Genomic DNA, 18201 nt, shown 5'->3' with positions numbered 1-18201 from the left:
ATGAGAAACAAAATTTAGTGAGGCACCTGGGTGGCTCTGTCAGTTAAGCATCTGACTCTCTATTTCGGCTCAGGTCATCATCTCTGGGTGATGAGAGGGACCCCTGCATCTGGCTGTGTGCTGTGTGGGGAGTCTGCTAGAGATTCTTTCCCTCTGCCTCTCCCCTTACTCTCTCATCCTCTCTCTCAAATAAATAAATAAATAAATCTTTAAAAAGACAAGACAACCCCTCCCCCACAGCAGTATTTACTGAGTTCCAGCAATGTGCCATGCATAATGTCAGGTGTTATTTTCTTTTCACTACCGAGGCAAGGAGACTTTGAGAGGTTGCATGACATGCCCACTTCCTGGTAAAAGCAACACAGCTTTGAATCTCAGTTTGTCTAATGCCAGTGTTCTTGACCAGGGCATCACTTAGGGCTGTGCCCTCTGTGTCCTGGTGTAGAGATGCCAGGCAGAGGAAGGGAATGGAAGATGAAATCCAGCTAAAGACCCTCTTTGCTACAGTAACCATCTGGAGGCAGAGGCACGTTTTGCTAGTAGCAGCTCCTCCGTGACTTTCATTTTACTCTATTAGCCCCACGGACTGGGTATCTGAAGAGTGCGGGACAAGGATCCAAAAGCTGACTGTGACAACGACAGCCCCAGATAAATAAGAGGTTGCCTCGATACTCTGGGGAGGTTTTAACTTGCTGCCTCTATTGTTCCTTATTTTCTCCTGGGTGTGGGTGGCCCGGGGACAGCAAGGGGGTTGATCATAGTGGAAGAAGGTCCAGATCTTTCACATTAATCCTGGTCCTAATGGAAACAAGATCTCACATACCTGAAGTTGCTGGAGAATGTTTTTGCTGAGTTCTGTTTGCCCTTTGTTTTTAACACAAAAGGTTAGGTGAAGTTTGGGGCTGAAAGAAGTAGGTAGAGAGGCCTCGATCAAAATTTGTTTCAGCCACCAAGCAAGACCATCTGGACTTCTGCTCCTGAGTAGAAGCAGCATCCGACATCTGAAAAAGAAATGGAGCCTTTGCCCGAGGGTGACCAGGTTAAGTCATCTTTAAAAAGTGATTTGTATGCAAGGTCCAAAGCAGACTCCAGAGCGACTTGGAGATTATGACAATTCCATCCCGACTGGCTTAAAAAACAGGGAAATTTATTATCTCATGTAAAAGGAAGTTCAGAAAGAGGGAAGACTTTATTGATCCCACAGCTCAAAGATACATTCAGACCTAGGTTTTATTGGTTTTTCTCTTTGCTATCAATCGTATCAGCTTTATTCTAAAGCTGGTTCCCCACATGGTCACATGATGGATGCCAACAGCAACTGTTACAGCATACTCTTGTGTTTATTTCCAGTTGGATGAGATAGATTGAATTTTTACTTCCAGAAATCCCAAGCAAGCTTCTCCTTGCATTCTGCCAGCTTAAATTGACTTCATTCTCCCATCTCTGAACCAAACCCTGGCAAGAGGGGTGGGACCACCTGGTTTGGCTTAGACGAATTATCTGGGGTAGGATGCGTGTTGGAAAGTCTTCCAGTTCTCCTCCAAAACGTCACTATACCCTGAAATCCTGCACTGACAAGAATATCAGTCAGGCTTCAATCAGAGAAACAAAACTGCCATGAGTGGCACAGAATAAAGGATTTACTATAGAGATTAGATCCGATGCAGTTGTGGGTGCTGGTGAGGTGGTCTGTGTAGGTTGTTGCTTCTGGGTCTCATGTTGACCCAAAGTCACCATAGGTCAGATAGATTAGCAGTTGGGAAGAAAAGCTGGTGCCCTTCAACATAAGACTCAGGGAAGGGAACAGAGGACATCTGGCAGGTGCTAGAGGGGCTGCAGGTCTGCCACCCGTGCCAACATGGTGAGCCGACAGACCAGTGACAATGTACATGGGTGGCCACGGAGCCCGGTGCTCTCCATCAACTGCAGAATATAACCAAACATATGAGGCTTCAGTCACCTCCCAAATCTTATACAAAATGTCTCTTGTAATCAATGCTAACCTTCAACCATACAACAGGGGGAACTCTGGAGGGAATTTGCTCCAGCTTAATAGCACAAAGCAACCACAGTAAGAATAATCGAGTGCAGTGATTTTCAATCAGGGGTTATTTTGCCTCCCAAGGGACATTTGGGGATGTCTGGAGACATTTTTTTGGTTGTTGCAACCGGGAGGAAGCTACTGGCATCTAGTGGGTAAAAGCCAGAGATGCTGCTAAATATCCTACAATGCACAGGGCAGCCCCATCACAGCAAAGATTTGTCTGGTTCAAAACGTCAGTAGTGCCAACGTTGAAAAACCCTGATTTGGGTGACCACCAGTTGTAAACAAGTTATGATCAAACTCTCTCCATTTCAAGCTCATAGAGCAGGAAGAAGACACTACTTAGGTTTATTTGGGGGTGGAAATTACTGGCATAGGCCTACATTTGAGAATAAAGTACACTCCCAGGACATTTGGCACCTGCCACACATAGCTATTATTAGAAGGCCTTTACCTTAAAAATAAATTAAAAAAAAAGTAATAAAATTTTATCTCCAACTTGGTTGCAAGCCCATAAAGAATATGAGCCCTCCCTTTCCCCTATACTGACTTGTACGTAAGTTTCTTGACTGATTTTACTAGAGTGTAAGAGCTGCAGCGTTTATATGCAACCACATTTATGCATAAGAGCTACCCGTAGATAGAAATTATATACTGTGTTGCAGATGGGCTCTCAGGCCTCTTGGGACATGGCTTACTGGTACAACATGGTTGCTTATAGGAGGAATTTTATTGTGTTGAAAAGGGTTGGAAGACCAGGATTGGTATTTCCAATTAAATTCTCAGGAAAAGTTTTTTTCTGATGATTTAGTGGCACCATTCATGTCAGATACCACTTGGCTGATGGGATGGAAGTTGTTGGAAAGAAATCTAAGCCAAGAAGGGTAGTGTGTCCTTTCAAAGCTTCCATTTTCTCTTAGATTGTTGGTACTTCCATGAATTCTGTGGTATGGCTTCTGTCAACCCAGGAGGCAATAGGTAATAGACACTGGTTGATGGCAAGCTGCTTATGGATCTGATGCTGTAACTCACTGGCACCTTCACAATGTAAGAGGAAAGGATCGACTAAATGGTCACCAATCCTCACCAGACTACCATGGTTGCAGATTTTATCCTAAGGATGTAGGGTTCTGGTGAGCCTCAGGAGTGTAAGGAAGAAAACCAATGAGAAAACTTGAATATATCCTCTGCCTTGCTAACACCAGATGAAATTTGGAGATCCATTCTAGTACATTCTAAAGAAAATGTAAATATATATATGCATAATATAAAGGATGCATGTGGAATTGACAGGTGAATGAGGCATTGATTCACTGTGTCTATACGAGCTGTATATTTTTTTAATGAGGTATAATTGACATACAACATTATCTTATCTTAGTTGTAGGTATACCATGTGACTCAGTATTTGTATAAATTGAAAAATGATCGCCATAAGAGTCCTTAACGTCCAACACCATATATATTGAGAGAGAGAATAAAAACCATTTTCTCAACTTATTTTTACAATGAAACTCTTGCTTCAAAGAATTCCTATTACGTATTTCAAAACATGGTGTGGGAAATGCTGTACCTTATTGCTTCCTTTGATTTAAAGTAATGTCTCTTAAGGTTTGGGGCTAATAATGTTGGGGTTTTTTGTTGTTGTTGTTGTTCTGAATGCCAAGGGTTTTAATTTATTATAAACTTTATGTGTATAATTTTCATAAGATTTTTTTTCACATCTTAATTTTTTTGTTTTCAGTGTTCCAAGATTCATTGTTTATGCACCAGACCCAGTACTCCGTGCAATACATGTCCTCCATAATACCCGCCACCAGGCTCACCTAACCCTCCACCCACTCCCCTCCAAAACCCTCAGTTGGTTTCTCAGAGTTCACAGTCTCTCATGCTTCATCTCGCCCTCCAGTTTACTCCAGTTCACTTTTCCTTTCCTTCTTCTAATGTCCTCCATGTTATTTCTTATGTTACACAAGTAAGTGAAACCATATAATTGACTTTCTCTGCTTGACTTACTTCACTCAGCATGATCTCCTCCAGTCCTGTCCATGTTGATACAAAAGTTGGGTATTCATCCTTTCTGATGGCTTTAATAATCTTTTCTGATTATAAAGATAATGCACATTCACTTAAAAAAATGAAAAAAAAAAAGAAAAAGGAATGAAGAACAATACAAAAATCAGTAATAGTATTTCTACACAGAAATAACCACTATGAATATTTTAGTATATGTCCTTTGTCTTCCTTTCTCATTTCTTTTCTCTCATACTCTCCATTTCCATACACCTAAACATTAAGCACAAACCTGGAATAATATTTTATATACTGTTTTATAACTTGGTTTGTTTAACCATACATAGTAAAAGTTTTTCTGTGTCAATAGATAGAAATCTAATTTTCCATTATTAATGGTTAGATGAGATGTAATTAATAAAATGAGCCATACTTGATTGGACTAATTTTCCACAAATGAAATTTAGGGTTTCTTTAAAAAAATAGAATCTCCACTGAATACTCTTTTTCCCACTGAATATTCTTAATATACAAATCTTTGCATCATTGAACACTTGAATATTTCTTTCCTTAGGAAAAATTTCTATAAGTAGACTTATTGGCTCAAAGGGCATTCATATTTGAAGGCTTTAGATATTCATTTTGGAGCTAATATTTTCTTAGCAATATTATATGCTTAATTCTGGGGGAGGGGTTGTACATGAATTGCAATCATGAGTTTTATTGGATACAAGGGGCCCTGCTCGGTGCTTTTTTTCCAAAGAGCAAACGTGCCTGCTAGCAGTAAATATGAAACAAAACCTCAGTTCTGCAATCTGGCACGCAATTGTTCATTTCTTCAACAGAGCAAGGGGAAAAAAAGTGGTTTTGATAGTGTAACAAACACATTGATCTATTGAAGTACTACCACAGACATATTTAATTTCTGTGAAAATAATTGGGTCTGTGGGAATAATTATAGCTATCAAATTGTTTCTTCCAAAAAAGAAAGGAAAGGGGGTTTAAACCATTAACAATCAGAGTCATAGCTCTTTTGATCCTCAGGAAAAGAAGCATGAAAGTTGCCCTCAAGTGGGAGGGTAGGCAGGGAGAAAGAAAGGGAAGGGGTAGTCTTTATGGTTCCACCTTCCCCCAGCACACAAAGGGTTGGCAGTATCTCAAGTTCCATTTATCTGTCAGTTGCCATAGCTCTCGGCCTTGGATGAGGGGCTATGGGGGCATAGGTGGGGGTAGCTGCTGAGAGAAGAGGCAGCTTATGGTTTTGTATCTTCTACTTTGCAAGGGCAAAAGCCATGTGACCCTTGGTTATAAGGCTGGTTAAGGCATTTTCACATGTTCTCTTAATCATCACAGCTATAGAGTGAAGTTTGTACCATTATATCCATTTTACAGAAGAAAACTGAGGATCAAAGAACTTAGAGGTGGACGTGGTTTGCTGTTGTAAGAGAGTGGGGAATGGAGTTGGAACCCTGACACTGCAACTCCAAACATATAATTGTCTAGTAACTTACCTGTTCCGTATTATTTTTCCTGTTACTCACTAATGATTCCCATGTACCAAGTACTTTCACATAAATAATCACATATATTTAACCCTCAGAAAAGTCCTCTGAAATAGATTTTATAATCTATATGAGTTTGCTAAAGCTGCTATAACAAGGTACCACATGCCGAGTAGCTTAACAATAGAAATATTTTACAGTTCTGAAGGCTAAAAGTCCTAGATCATGGTGTGGACAAGGCCATGCTCCCTCTGAAGGCCCGAGGGAAGATAGTTCTGGGTCTCTCACCTGTTACCTATTTGGTAAAACTTACGGGTAGTTTCTTGACTTGTGGTAGCCTGTCCCCTGTCTTCTCATGGTATTCTGCTTATGTGTGCGCATCTCCAACTTTCTCTTTTTTATAAGGACACCAGTCATGTTGGATTAGGGGCCCACCCTACTCCAGTATGACCTCGTCTTAACTACTTAAAGCTGCAACAACCCTATTTCCAAATAAGATCATATTCTGAGGTACTGGAGGTTAGATCTTCAACATATGAATTTGGTGGGGGACACAATTCAACCCATAACAGCATCTCCATTTTTCATGTGACAAAACTGGTTGATCTAAATTTGCTGAGCATGGAAATGTCAGGGCCAGGATTTGGAGTCAGCTTTTCTGAAGAGGAGCCCACAGCATTTTGCTATTATAGTTCTCTTCCTCACAGATAAATATGGATTAGATCAGAGCCAATGTGACTGAGACATAAACAATTGTCATGCAAATCGTACATTAGAAATGCAAATAAAATGTAATTACAAAGATGATTTAATCCCAGGCCAGCCTACTTGATGGACTTAAAAGGGCAAAAGTCACAGGAGATTCTTGATTTGGAGAATATAGGGCTTGCACCCACAAGTCTGCTGAGCAGGAAGATTAGATGATTCAAAGCTGGGAAGCGTATAAACTGATTGTCTGGCCAACAGGTGAAAAGGAGAAAACTGGGGACAGGGTACTAAGTTGGGTGCAGAGAACGCACTTGTGAGGCCAAGTATCCCAAGGTAGATGACACCCCGAGACTCAGTAATCCTAAGAAAGGCACTGTTACTGTAGGGCAGTTACTAGATTACTAGAGGGTAGAATGACCAGTGCCTTAGTGGCCGGGGGCTGAGAGGTTACCCAGAATGGGATTTTTAGCCCTAAAACCTAGACAGTCCCAGGCAAATGTATGGTTGTCACTTAATAAGGAGGGAAACCTGGCAGTCTGGCATGAACCTGATTAATTAGTAAGTGGGGCCTCCTGGTTTAAGTACCACACTAGGGAGTCAAAAATTTGCCATAGGAAGCGTTCAACTTCTAGTGGAAATAATGATGTTGTTAGGTATCACACCTCATCAGTACATAGCTTCCCCACCGCCACACACACAGAGTGTACCTGCATCGCTTTCCCATTAGCTGAGGAGGTTACATTAGGAGATGGTGGATTCCACTGAAAGTGAAAATCATAGACAGGCTTCGGTCCTTTGTTGGTAACTGAAATATCAAAGGCGAAGACTAGCCTCACCAAAGGACCTTTCTGTTTCACCCCCTTTTCTCCAGTCCCTGCTCTGGTCCCTTACGTGACCAGGCAATGAGAGAAGAGAATTTCTTCAATTTTTCTGATTGAAAAATAACTAAGGCCCTTATTCACAGCACAGATTCTGTGGGGCCCCTGGGAGTCTCAGTCAGTTAAACGCCTGACTCTTTTTTTTTTTTTAAAGATTTTTATTTATTTATTTGACAGAGAGAGATCACAAGTAGGCAGAGAGGCAGGCAGAGAGAGAGGAGGAAGCAGGCTCCCTGCTGAGCAGAGAGCCCGATGTGGGACTCGATCCCAGGACCCTGAGATCATGACCTCGAGCCGAAGGCAGCGGTTAACCCACTGAGCCACCCAGGCGCCCTAAGCGCCTGACTCTTGATTTTGGCTTAGGTTATGATCTCAGGGTTAAGATCAAGCCCTGGGTCTGCTTCAGGCTGGGTGTGGAGCCTGCTTAAGATTCTCGGTCTCCCTCTCCCTCTGCCCCTTCCCACTGCCCTGCTAAAGAAGAAGAAGGAGGAGGAGGAGGAAGAAAAGAGAGAAACAGCACAGATTCAGAAACAACTTTATTCAGAAGCTCCAGGGAAGAGCCTGAGAAGCTATGTGTGTGTGTATTTTCAATCCTATATATACTTAAACTAGCTCCCAGGTGATTATTCAAAGTAGGGAAGAGTTAGGAACTCTTGACCGGGAACCACACCAGTAGGAGACCACATGCCCATCCTCTTCTCAAAACAAAGTGAGAGATACCCCCTCCCAAATCCATAGTCAGGATACACAGAGGGGAGAGGAACTGGAAAATACTAGTTTCTGTTCAGTTTGCCTGTGCCTATTTCCAGAGGCATGTTTTTTTGTTTCCCAACAAGCACACCTAGAAAAGAGGGTGGATGGAATTTTTTTTTTTTTTCCAATAGTCTGGCTCTGTAGATTTTTCTGACAGCAATGTTTCTGGCAGCCCAAGAGAACTGGGGAAGGATGCGGGTGGTGTGATGTAGGGGTGAGAACAGAACCTCAGCACAAGGCAGGTAAGAGAGGCCTCATCTCTCTGCGTCGTGCTCTTGTCTGTGTGGAGGACGAGGAGGGTTCCAGATTGTTAACCAGCAGCAGCTGGCAGCTTTATTGTTTTTTAATTAAATAACCCCCAGCCACAGGAGCACGCACGAATCCCCCACCCCCTCCTCCTCATGAAACCTCATTAAGCAAGAGGACTATAATTAAACCCGGAATCCACGGTTGACACTCCTACCATCAGTCTATTGCTACTGCGTCCGGCTGTGGGTAAAAAGACAGCTCTCTCCTCCACGTTTTATGGGCAGAGGGCAAATAACAGGGAGAGGCCATCTTTATCTGTCACGTAATGGGCAACTCGGCCCTTCCTTGAGGGCAACCAGATGTGCCTTTTGTCCTTAACTACCTCCATGGTGGATGGGCGGCCATCAAATAAAGAAAGACATCTGCCCGGGAGGGCCAATTTACCTCAAACAGGTGAGGGACTTTGATTCCAAGAGCAAAGGAATTTTCCTGATGTTACTTAGTGGTGCGTTTGGGCCCAATATGTCAGGACAATCTCGGTATGATTGGAAGTGATATGGAAAGTGGTAGCCATCAGCACTTTAAAGTAGGCCTATTTTTGTCTTACCAGGGGCGGTATGGCTACACAGGCGCTTGTTTCTCCTACCTTGCCCCTCCTTCTCTTCTGCCCCTCCTTACTTGGTTGGCCCCCTTAACTGTACCTCACCCATCCCCTGCAGTCTCTTTCCTCTATGCCTGCCATTCCTCGGTCTCTGAACCCCTTGTACCTAATGTCTAATTGCAGAGCCTCTCAGTATGTAGTAGCTCTCATTGATACGTGGAATACTGCTGCTTTTTTTTTTTTTTTTAATATTTTATTTATTTATTTGACAGAGATCACAAGTAGGCAGAGAGGTGGGCCGAGAAAAAGGAGAAAGCAGGCTCCCCATGGAGCAGAGAGCCGGATGTGGGGCTGGATCCCAGGATCCTGGGATCATGACCTGAGCGGAAGGCAGAGACTTTAACCCACTGAGCCACCCAGGCGCCCCCGGAATACTGCTTCTTAACATAGGAGCAGACTCCTTTAAAAAATCTCCTGCATGGGCAGAGGAGTGAGGGAGCAGATGAGCACAGAAAGGCAGAGCTCTTTTCAGATGTAATCAATCCTGAAAAGCCAAATTCCTCTCCCTACCCCCAGCTTGGGCAAAGCCCTGGTAATATTGTTTCCTGTAAAGTCCCCAAACCCAGTGAAAACGAATTTATCATTTACATCATTTCTCTTTGTAGCTCTGACAATTCATATTACCCCAGAACCTGACATCTCCACTTTCCTCCAATTGATAAATAATCTCTTTTTGATTTCTGTAACTGAGACACATCATAAGCCCAACATACAAAGGAAGATTCATTGGTCGTTTATTTCACATGTGAGCTCCTTGAAAAATTGAGTCTGCGTCACCATTTGGGCATTAATTCCTGACATGCCACTTATCATATTTTGATTGTTTCCAGGAGAACACCATACTTTAACTCTTTGGGAATAATTTAACTGATCAAATACACGCATCTGGTTGTTATGGTAACTAAAGATCTAAAAATAATATAAAGAAAAGACTACCTTTAATTGAAATCACAAGAAGTTGTTATGGTAACTGGAATTTTAAAAGTAACTAGGTTAAACTACATTTCATTTTATCCAGCTCTTTACACAAACAAATTCTGATTAAAATATCAGGTTTAATTTAATCAGTTAATTAATGTCACTAAATGTCATTTATCTTATAACTCTCATTTACATTCACTGCTGAATTATCCCACTTGCTAATTTATAACCATTCTGCCTTCAATTTAACATTCTGGAACCTGGGGCAAAGTGTGTAGTGAGAAAGTGTAGCTAGGATTAGATATCAACCTAAATTCTGCCTCTGCCTCTTATTAGCCTCCTGAACCATCCATTTCTCTATCTGTAAGGTGGGGATGAGATTACCAGCTCTGCTTTTGACATATTCTCTGTATGGCTCAAATAAAATTATGTATATGAACATGTTTGATATTCGAGAACATACCACAATGGAACACATTATTATACCATGTTATTTTGTCTACACACGTTTGGTTACCCAGTTTTTAAAAAAGAAAACCATATGAAAATAAACTAGAACTGTTTACACTTACAACACTGAGTACAGAATTTTAAGTTGAGATAATTAATTTAAGAGTGATACTGATCATTCTCATCTTCCAGGTCAAAACTCTTAAGAATGGAGGGATCTGGATAAGGGTAAGGGTAGTATTAAATCCTTCACTGATATCCCCTATTTTGTCTTTCATATAAGAGGTACATGAAAGGTACTTAATAAGTTTATATTCATTCACCATGTTTTAGTAGTGGATTCCACATGTTTGAGGATCTGTGCTAAAATAAACTCTTACACCATTCAAATTATTCCCATTTTGAGAAGAGATGTAGACATGGAAACAAATGTTCTCAATCAAACTCTGGTTTCCATGAGACGAGAGGAATAGATCAAGTCTGTAGGAAGATGGGTGGTGTGAGTGGGTTTAACAAAAACTTGTTTAGAAGATAAACCTTGAAGAGTGTGTACCAGGCCTGGGAGTGTTTGGGGATAATGGAGGTCATCCCATTCATTGGGACAATGTGTAAAGGCTCACACCTGTTCCAGGAACTAAGCTTGGTGAGAGAGAGAGAGAGAGAGACAGCAGGAACTAAGACTGAAATGTGCAGGGTTCTGGACCGTATTTGCTAATGAGCACTACAGAAACACAGAACTTAGTATTTGAGACCTGAAGAAAAAAAATGTATTCGCCTCAAAAATAAAACTTCAAAATTGAGTTTAATTCATGTTTAAACATCTACAAAATGTAATGTTGGGCCAACTTCATTAATTATCATATTTACTACTCCTAAATATTTCATTACAGTTAAAACAATTTGAAAGTTAAATTTTTCTAACTTTGCAAGAATTTCCAACAATGCAGAGTAATTGCCAAGAACTCATAGCCAATCTCAAATTAAATTTGCTATCTGTAGCCAAATTATTTCCTCAAGCAAAATTATATTTTTTTACCCCCCAAATAAGTGCGTGTTAATGAGTTAGATATGGTGTAGAATAGAAGCTCCAGAAGCAAGAATTCTGGAGGTCTATATGGTTTTTAATGGAACAGACAGGATTTTTTTGTTGTTGTTTGGTTTGGTTTTGGTTTTGGTTTTAGGGGGTTTCTTGTTTGTTTTTTTGTGACTTAAGGACTTAAAAATAAGAGGAAACAACTAGCAAAACAATGATAGAGACAGGGGTGAGTATGTATTGTCAGAACAATGACAGTACATGTTTAATGAAGAGAAATAAAAAAGTGTAGAAAGACTGGTGAAGATTTTGAAAGGAAGATTTGCGTTCTTTTCTTGGCTCCATTGCCTGGAGCTCAGCTTCCCATGTGCACCAGTGTGGCAGACAGCTATTATCTGTGCCAGCATTTTAAGTTCTTGCTACTTCTTCAGTCTGAAAGCTAGCTGAGGACCTGTGGTGGCTTTCCCTTGTCTTCTCTCCTCCAGCCTGTGCAACAGTTTTATCATTACCCAATCTCCTCCATTACATTCCTTCCTACTTGAAATACCTGGAGTTGACTTTATTTTTCTGACTGAGACCTGATTGGTACACTACAATCATTACAGTTTTTGTTATTGCTAGAATTATTCCCCCCAAGGTCTTAGGAACAGGACCTTATCTTATGTGCTGTAATAGCCCTTGAACCAAGCATGTACCTTCCTGCTGCTTTCTCCTCCTTCTCAGTTCAGGGCAGGATTCAATTACAAATCAAACTGGCTGAACCAAGAAAGCATCTTCCTTCTCAGTACAGAGTTCCAATTAGCTACGAACAGTCAATAGGGGATGGCATTAAATATGAAATCTATTTGTCATTCCTGACCTAGATGGGGGAAAAAAAGGTTTGTGGAAAGAATAAATTAATGCATAAATGTAGAACAACCTTTAGTTTAACTCTTTGCTCTTTTAAGGACAGAATATACATCCCTTAGCCTACTGCTGATAGCTGTGCTGTGGATGCTTTTTAGAAGTAAGAAAAAGAGTTAAGAGCCTGGAGAATCATGGACAGAAAAGTCCATGATTTCTTTTTCTTCAAGTACAGAGAAGTAGAGAAGAGTTAATGAGATGGGAATTATATAAGTAAGTAAAATGGTATTTATAATACTGATGTGATTTATATAATATCTTGCAAAAGTTATTTCCAATTCAATTTGAATTTATATCTCTTGATTTGTACATGTCCCAAATATCTAAAGGAACCCTCAGAATGAAGAAAAGACTTTGCCTTTGCCTTTTCTTAAAAACTAGAAACAGGATGTCTATGAGGTGATACTTTAGTTGATGGTTTATAAATGAGGCCTATTAATGTAATGGCTTTTAAAGTTTTTGTTTTTAATCATAGAATCCTTAAACCAGAAAAGTTCCCAAGGGGTCTGAGGCTCTACCCTCTGCCTATACCTAAATGTTCTCAGACTAATGATCATCATTTCCTCCCCTCAGTGACTTGCTTCAAAGTAGCCAATTTTTGTTTTACTTTTATCTTTAAAAAAAAAAGAAAATACTTTTTTTCACCGTTTCCCTATAATTAGCATATATGTTTTTAATTGGCTTATGTTCTCTCTCTATATTAGATTTTTCTTTTCACTGAGTTTTAAAGGCTAGTTACCCAATCTTGAGTGGAACTTTTCTCATCAAGCCATCATCTCGCCTACACCATTTTTATAGCTAGGCCTCAAATATCTGGGCAAAGGTAATTAACTTTTATGCTTTTTTATTACCTCTGTTACAAAAGAATCTGAATTACTGATATTATATAGTTCTTCTTGAACCATCACATGACCTACTTTTGTGGTAAGATTACCTACTTGTATATTAGCACTGGTAGAATGACTATGTTTTCAAAAGTAACTATCTTGTAAAAATAAAATAAAAGTATCTTGTGATTTTCATTTTTAGCAATATTATAGTTACTGGTATCAGGCTTGCCCTCCCACACTAAACAGCCAGAAATCAAGACATATTTTTCAGTTATTTTCAGACACTTGTAGCACAGGACTGTAATCCATTAGACAAGGCAAACCAAGTGAGCCCAATAATCACACTGGCCTTCTATCTTAGGCACTTCCTGGACTGTGGCTCAGGGAGAGGAAATACAAGCAGAGCAGAGTGATCTTGCTAAGTTAAAAAAGCAGAGATTGGAGTTTGAACAGGCAGAGGCAGCTGGGATTTATAAGACAGAGTACTAAAGAAAAAAAAGGATATGAAGAGAACAGCTCCAAAATTAGCTGCATCTCCGCTACGTCCTATTCTCTAAGCCTCTTTTTTCTACATGTTTTAGTGGTTGCTCTAAGGTTTATAACATGCATCCTTGACTTATTCTTAACATAAGACAAAAGTAATATACACAAAGTATAATATATAATGTCCATGTAGGGATTATCCCAGGATATATGGTTTGTTTAATGTTTGAAAACCTGTTAACGCAGTTCACCATTAATAAAATAAAAAGGGAGAAAAGCAAAGAGCCTCTCAATAGAAGCAGAAAAAAATACACTTTGATAAAATTCAATACCACTTCATGATAAAACCTTTTAGCAAATTGGGAATAGAAGAGAACTAGCTCAATTTGACAAAAGCACCTTAAAAAAAAAGGAGGAAGTATCAGTCTCAGTGATGATAAACAAAATGTCCCCTATGTCAGTGAAGTGAATAAGACAAGGTTTTCTGCTCTCACCACTTCTATTTAAGATTTTACTGGAAGGCCTAGCCAATGCAATAAGACAATAAAAATTTTTAAAAAGACAATGGCCACCTGCTTTCCAAAATGACTATGTTACAGGATTTTTTTCTCCTTTGGTGCCTATGGTTCCTGGTAGGGTTAATCAAATTAAAACGCCCCCCCAACAAGTCCATAAAAACCGGTAGCCTTAGAAATACTGGGGGCGACTCTCTCCGTCCCCTCCCTCTTCAGGAACTTTGTGCGATCCCTCAAACTTTGTATTATCGCTCAATAAACTTTCCTTTGCTGCCTACCCCTCTGTCTGGTCTACCTCATTATTCTTCCAAGTAGTGTTACCAGGAACCATGGGCACCGAAGGAGAAAAAAAATCCCATAACGCAGTCATTTCAGAAGGCAGGTGGGAAGTTTCTATGCATTTACCATAGAACCCAGAAATTCTGCTTTTAGGTATTTACCTGAGGGGTGAAAAATATGTTCATATAACTGGAACAACACCAATGTCCATCAACAGATGAGAGAGGATAAATAAATTGTGATATGGCCATACAAGGGTATAATACCCAACAATATGAAGGAATGAATTACTGGCACATACAGAAATCTGGCCAAATTTCATAAGTCGTATACTAAGAAAAAGAATCCTGACACAAAACAGTATACAATATATGACTGCATTTATATGAAATTTTGAAAAAGTCAAAAGTAATCTATAGAGACAGAAAATAAATCAGTGGTTGCCTGGGGCCAGGGTAAGATGTGGGACACAAATTTTAGGGGGCGATGGTAATGTTTGGTCTGGTTTGTATTGGTTATTAAATGGATGTTGAAATGGGTGTATTTCTTCATATGCATTTAATAATGCACTTAAATGGGTTTACTTTGTTATCTGTAAATTTTATCTCACTAAAATTAATTTATTGAAAAGAAATATTCTTTTTTTTTTTAAAGATTTTATTTATTTGACAGAAGGGATCACAAGTAGGCAGAGAGGCAGGCGGGGGTGAGGGGGAAGAGGCTCCCTGCTGAGCAGAGAGCCCAATGTGGGGCTCAATTCCAGGACACTGAGATCATGACCTGAGCTGAAGATAGAGGCTTAACCCACTGAGCCAGCCAGGTGCCCCTCAGAAAGGAAATATTCTAATCCTGTTATCCTCCCAAACTCATTCTTTCTCTGTTTCAATTTCTATATGAAATCAATTACTGCATATATAGCTAATATACCTATTTGAGGTATGAAAAGTCAGATCTGTTATATATATATTACACATGGATATACATTATATATGGGCATTTCTTTTGGGGGAAAACTTCAAATCATTACTTTCTGTACTGCTGTATTTTCTTACAATTTTTTAAAAGAAGTTACTGTATTGATCTTGCCACATACAACTGAATAACTTTTACCAAAATTAATAAGATCATGTAGGACTTTTCCCCTCCTTTAACATTTGAACAGGGGTGCCTGGGTGTCTCAGTCAGTTAAGGGTCACACTCTTGATTTCAGCTCAGGTCATAATCTCATGATCATGAGATCGAGCCCTGTGTCAGTGCAGCCTGGAGCGTGCTTAACATTCTCTATTCCCCTTGCCCTATGCCCCTCCCCACTCTAAAAAAAAGGCATGAGCCTTCAGCTGCATTTTTATCACATGACTTTTCCCTTTTGGCCATATCTGATTGGCTTGACTTAGGTCTTTTTATTTTTATTTTTATTTTGTTAAGATTTTATTTATTTGTTTGACAGAGAGAAGATCACAAGTAGGCAGAGAGAGAGGGAAGCAGGCTCCCTGCTGAGCAGAGAGCCCGATGCAGGGCTGGATCCCAGGACCCTGAGACCATGACCTGAGCCGAAGGCACAGGCTTAACCCACTGAGCCACCCAGGCACCACAACTTAGGTCTTTTTAATTAGTTACAGCTTAAAGGACAGGATTACAGAGTAGAGCCATGACTGCTGAAGAACCCTACTCCCATAGATTGGAGGAGTTCCCTTAAAAAAGATAGAGACCTTTAACAGGTGTATTTTCTAAAATTTCACATATATCCAGAAAGGAACACCCCCAAATTTCTGCTATTTCATCCCTTGATTGTCTGGAGCACATACACAATTCTAAAGACGCTTCTCCAGATAATTGTACTTCCCAACAAGAAGTAACCCAAGGTCCTATCAAAAGTGACATAGATACCGGACACGTAAATAGGTCACTGCCTTCAAAAAGCATTACCTCCCCGAGAAATGCTTTTCTCCTGTACTTTTGTTATCATTCCATCACTTTTCTCTTTAACTAGTGAATCAAAAAATATTTCAACCTACTTTATATACAATAGTATGTAGAAAAGGAGAAAAAAGATACAAAGAAAAATGACAACACCTAATCAAAGGAGGAAAGAGAAAAGGGAAAGTGGGTGGAAAAATTAAATCTTTGGGCTCAACTAACAAGACACAGAAGTGGAAACTATAGTTCTTGATGCTACGAATGACCTCCCTTCTCTTACCCATCCCGTCACCTTCTGAGCTTTAGTCAAAACCTTATTTTACTTAGTTTCTGTCCTTGGAAGACTTCTGAGTCCTGAAAGACCCTGTTGGTGGGTTTTTGGCCCTGGGTATGATGGTAAAATTCCAATAAAATCTCCAAATTCCATCAACATTGTATAAAGTAGAAACCTTTTTCTTTCTTTCTTTCTTTTAAGATTTATTTATTTATTTTAGAGAGAGAGAGAGAGTGGGGAGGGGCAGAGGGAGACAGAGAAATCTCAAGGCGACTCCTCACTGAGGTCATGATCTCAGGGTTATGAGATCGATCCCTGAGATCATGACCTGATCCAAAAGCAAGTCAGACTTAACTGACTGACCCACTCAGGCACCCTGTAGAAACAGTTTTCTTAAGATAATTTCAGCTAACAGTATATACCTTACATTTAAAAATTAATTTGTGACATTCTACAAATTAGTACTATGAAAGGACTACAAAATTACAAATGCTTATCATAAAAAAATTGGGGCAGTATAGAATTATGTCAAAATAATTCTTAAAGATAGAAATAAAAAGCAAGTCAGTTAAGTGTCTGCCTTCAGCTCAGGTCATGGTCCCAGGGTCCTGGGATCGAGCCCCACATTGGGCTCCCTGCTCAGCAGAGAGCCTGCTTCTCCCTCTCTCTCTCTGACCCTCCACCTACTTGTGTGTGCTCTCTCTCTCTCTCCTTCTATCAAATAAATAAGTAAAATCTTAAAAAAAAAAAAAAAGAATGTAGCAAAACTCTCTTCAATCCCATCCTTGTCTTCCTCCTATAAGTAGATGTGAACTACTATTGACAGTGTAGTAAAATTTCTTGTGGACTTTTTTTTGATGCATATATGTGTGTGTGTGTGTATTTATGTCCTTTGGTATATGAGAACATATCAAAGGCTCAGGGCTGGTTGCTATTGCTGCCTATGATGTATGTTTATAAGCACTAAAATAGCCAAAGAGTAAATAGTGAGAAGTAAATATGCAGAGCCAAACACTTGGTTAATTTGGTTAATCAACTCTATCATAAGTAGCCTGGTCCAGGCTACAGAACCTGCTAGAAGTTCCCAGCAGGGAAGAAGGAGGGGCTAGTGACGGGGGAAATGAACTGATCATCAGGACCCGCGGACTGTGATTCATGCTGTTGTCTGTGTCTGATGTGCCTGATTGGAGCAAGTGGGATGAGAACCACTTTACGCCCTTCAGGAAAGTAGCCATTCTTGGTTTTAGTTTGAGTTTATGAAGATTCACCAAGCATGATGCAAGAGACATTAAAAACATTAATGTGATATGGAGAAAGGGTCTCTGTCCATTTGGCTCTGGTTCAGAGTATCATACTTGTTGGCTTGGGCTCTGCATTGTTTCACTCTGCCCAGTGGCTAGGTAACCTTGGAGAAGGCAAATCCTACCAAAGGAATAGCAATAAAATGGAATCTAGAGATGTTGCACTACAGAGGTTTCAATTTAAATTCTTAAGGACTTTTAAAATAAAATTTTATTTTTAGAACAGATTTCTAAATGTTGAATTACAGAAAGCTTTTGAAAATAAGATTTTTCCTGGGGCGCCTGGGTGGCTCAGTGGGTTAAAGCCTTTGCCTTTGGATCAGGTCATGATCCCAGGGTCCTGGGATCGAGCCCCGCATCAGGCTCTCTGCTCGGTGGGGAGCCTGCTTCCTCCTCTCTCTCTCTGCCTGCCTCTCTGCCTACTTGTGACCTCTGTCTGTCAAATAAATAAAATCTTTAAAAAAAAAGTAAGATTTTTCCTGTATCC

General features: G+C 40.0%; 1 long non-coding RNA gene across 2 annotated transcripts in view; it reads right to left on the bottom strand.

Moving 5' to 3' along the window:
- Positions 1-4132: 4132 nt before the first annotated feature.
- The window catches only part of LOC106007002, a 28872-nt gene continuing 14803 nt past the window's right edge, over positions 4133-18201 (bottom strand). For both annotated transcript variants that reach the window (XR_006606387.1, XR_006606386.1), the window contains one exon: positions 4133-4172. This is a non-coding gene — a long non-coding RNA (uncharacterized LOC106007002). The remainder of the gene's footprint in view (positions 4173-18201) is intronic.

Source organism: Mustela putorius, unplaced genomic scaffold (genome assembly GCF_011764305.1).
Source record: "Mustela putorius furo isolate JIRA1106 unplaced genomic scaffold, ASM1176430v1.1 tig00000275_pilon_pilon_pilon, whole genome shotgun sequence".
NCBI classification, from domain to species: domain Eukaryota; kingdom Metazoa; phylum Chordata; class Mammalia; order Carnivora; family Mustelidae; genus Mustela; species Mustela putorius.
Note: the sequence above shows the minus strand (reverse complement) of the source record. Positions and strands in the feature narration are given on the sequence as shown.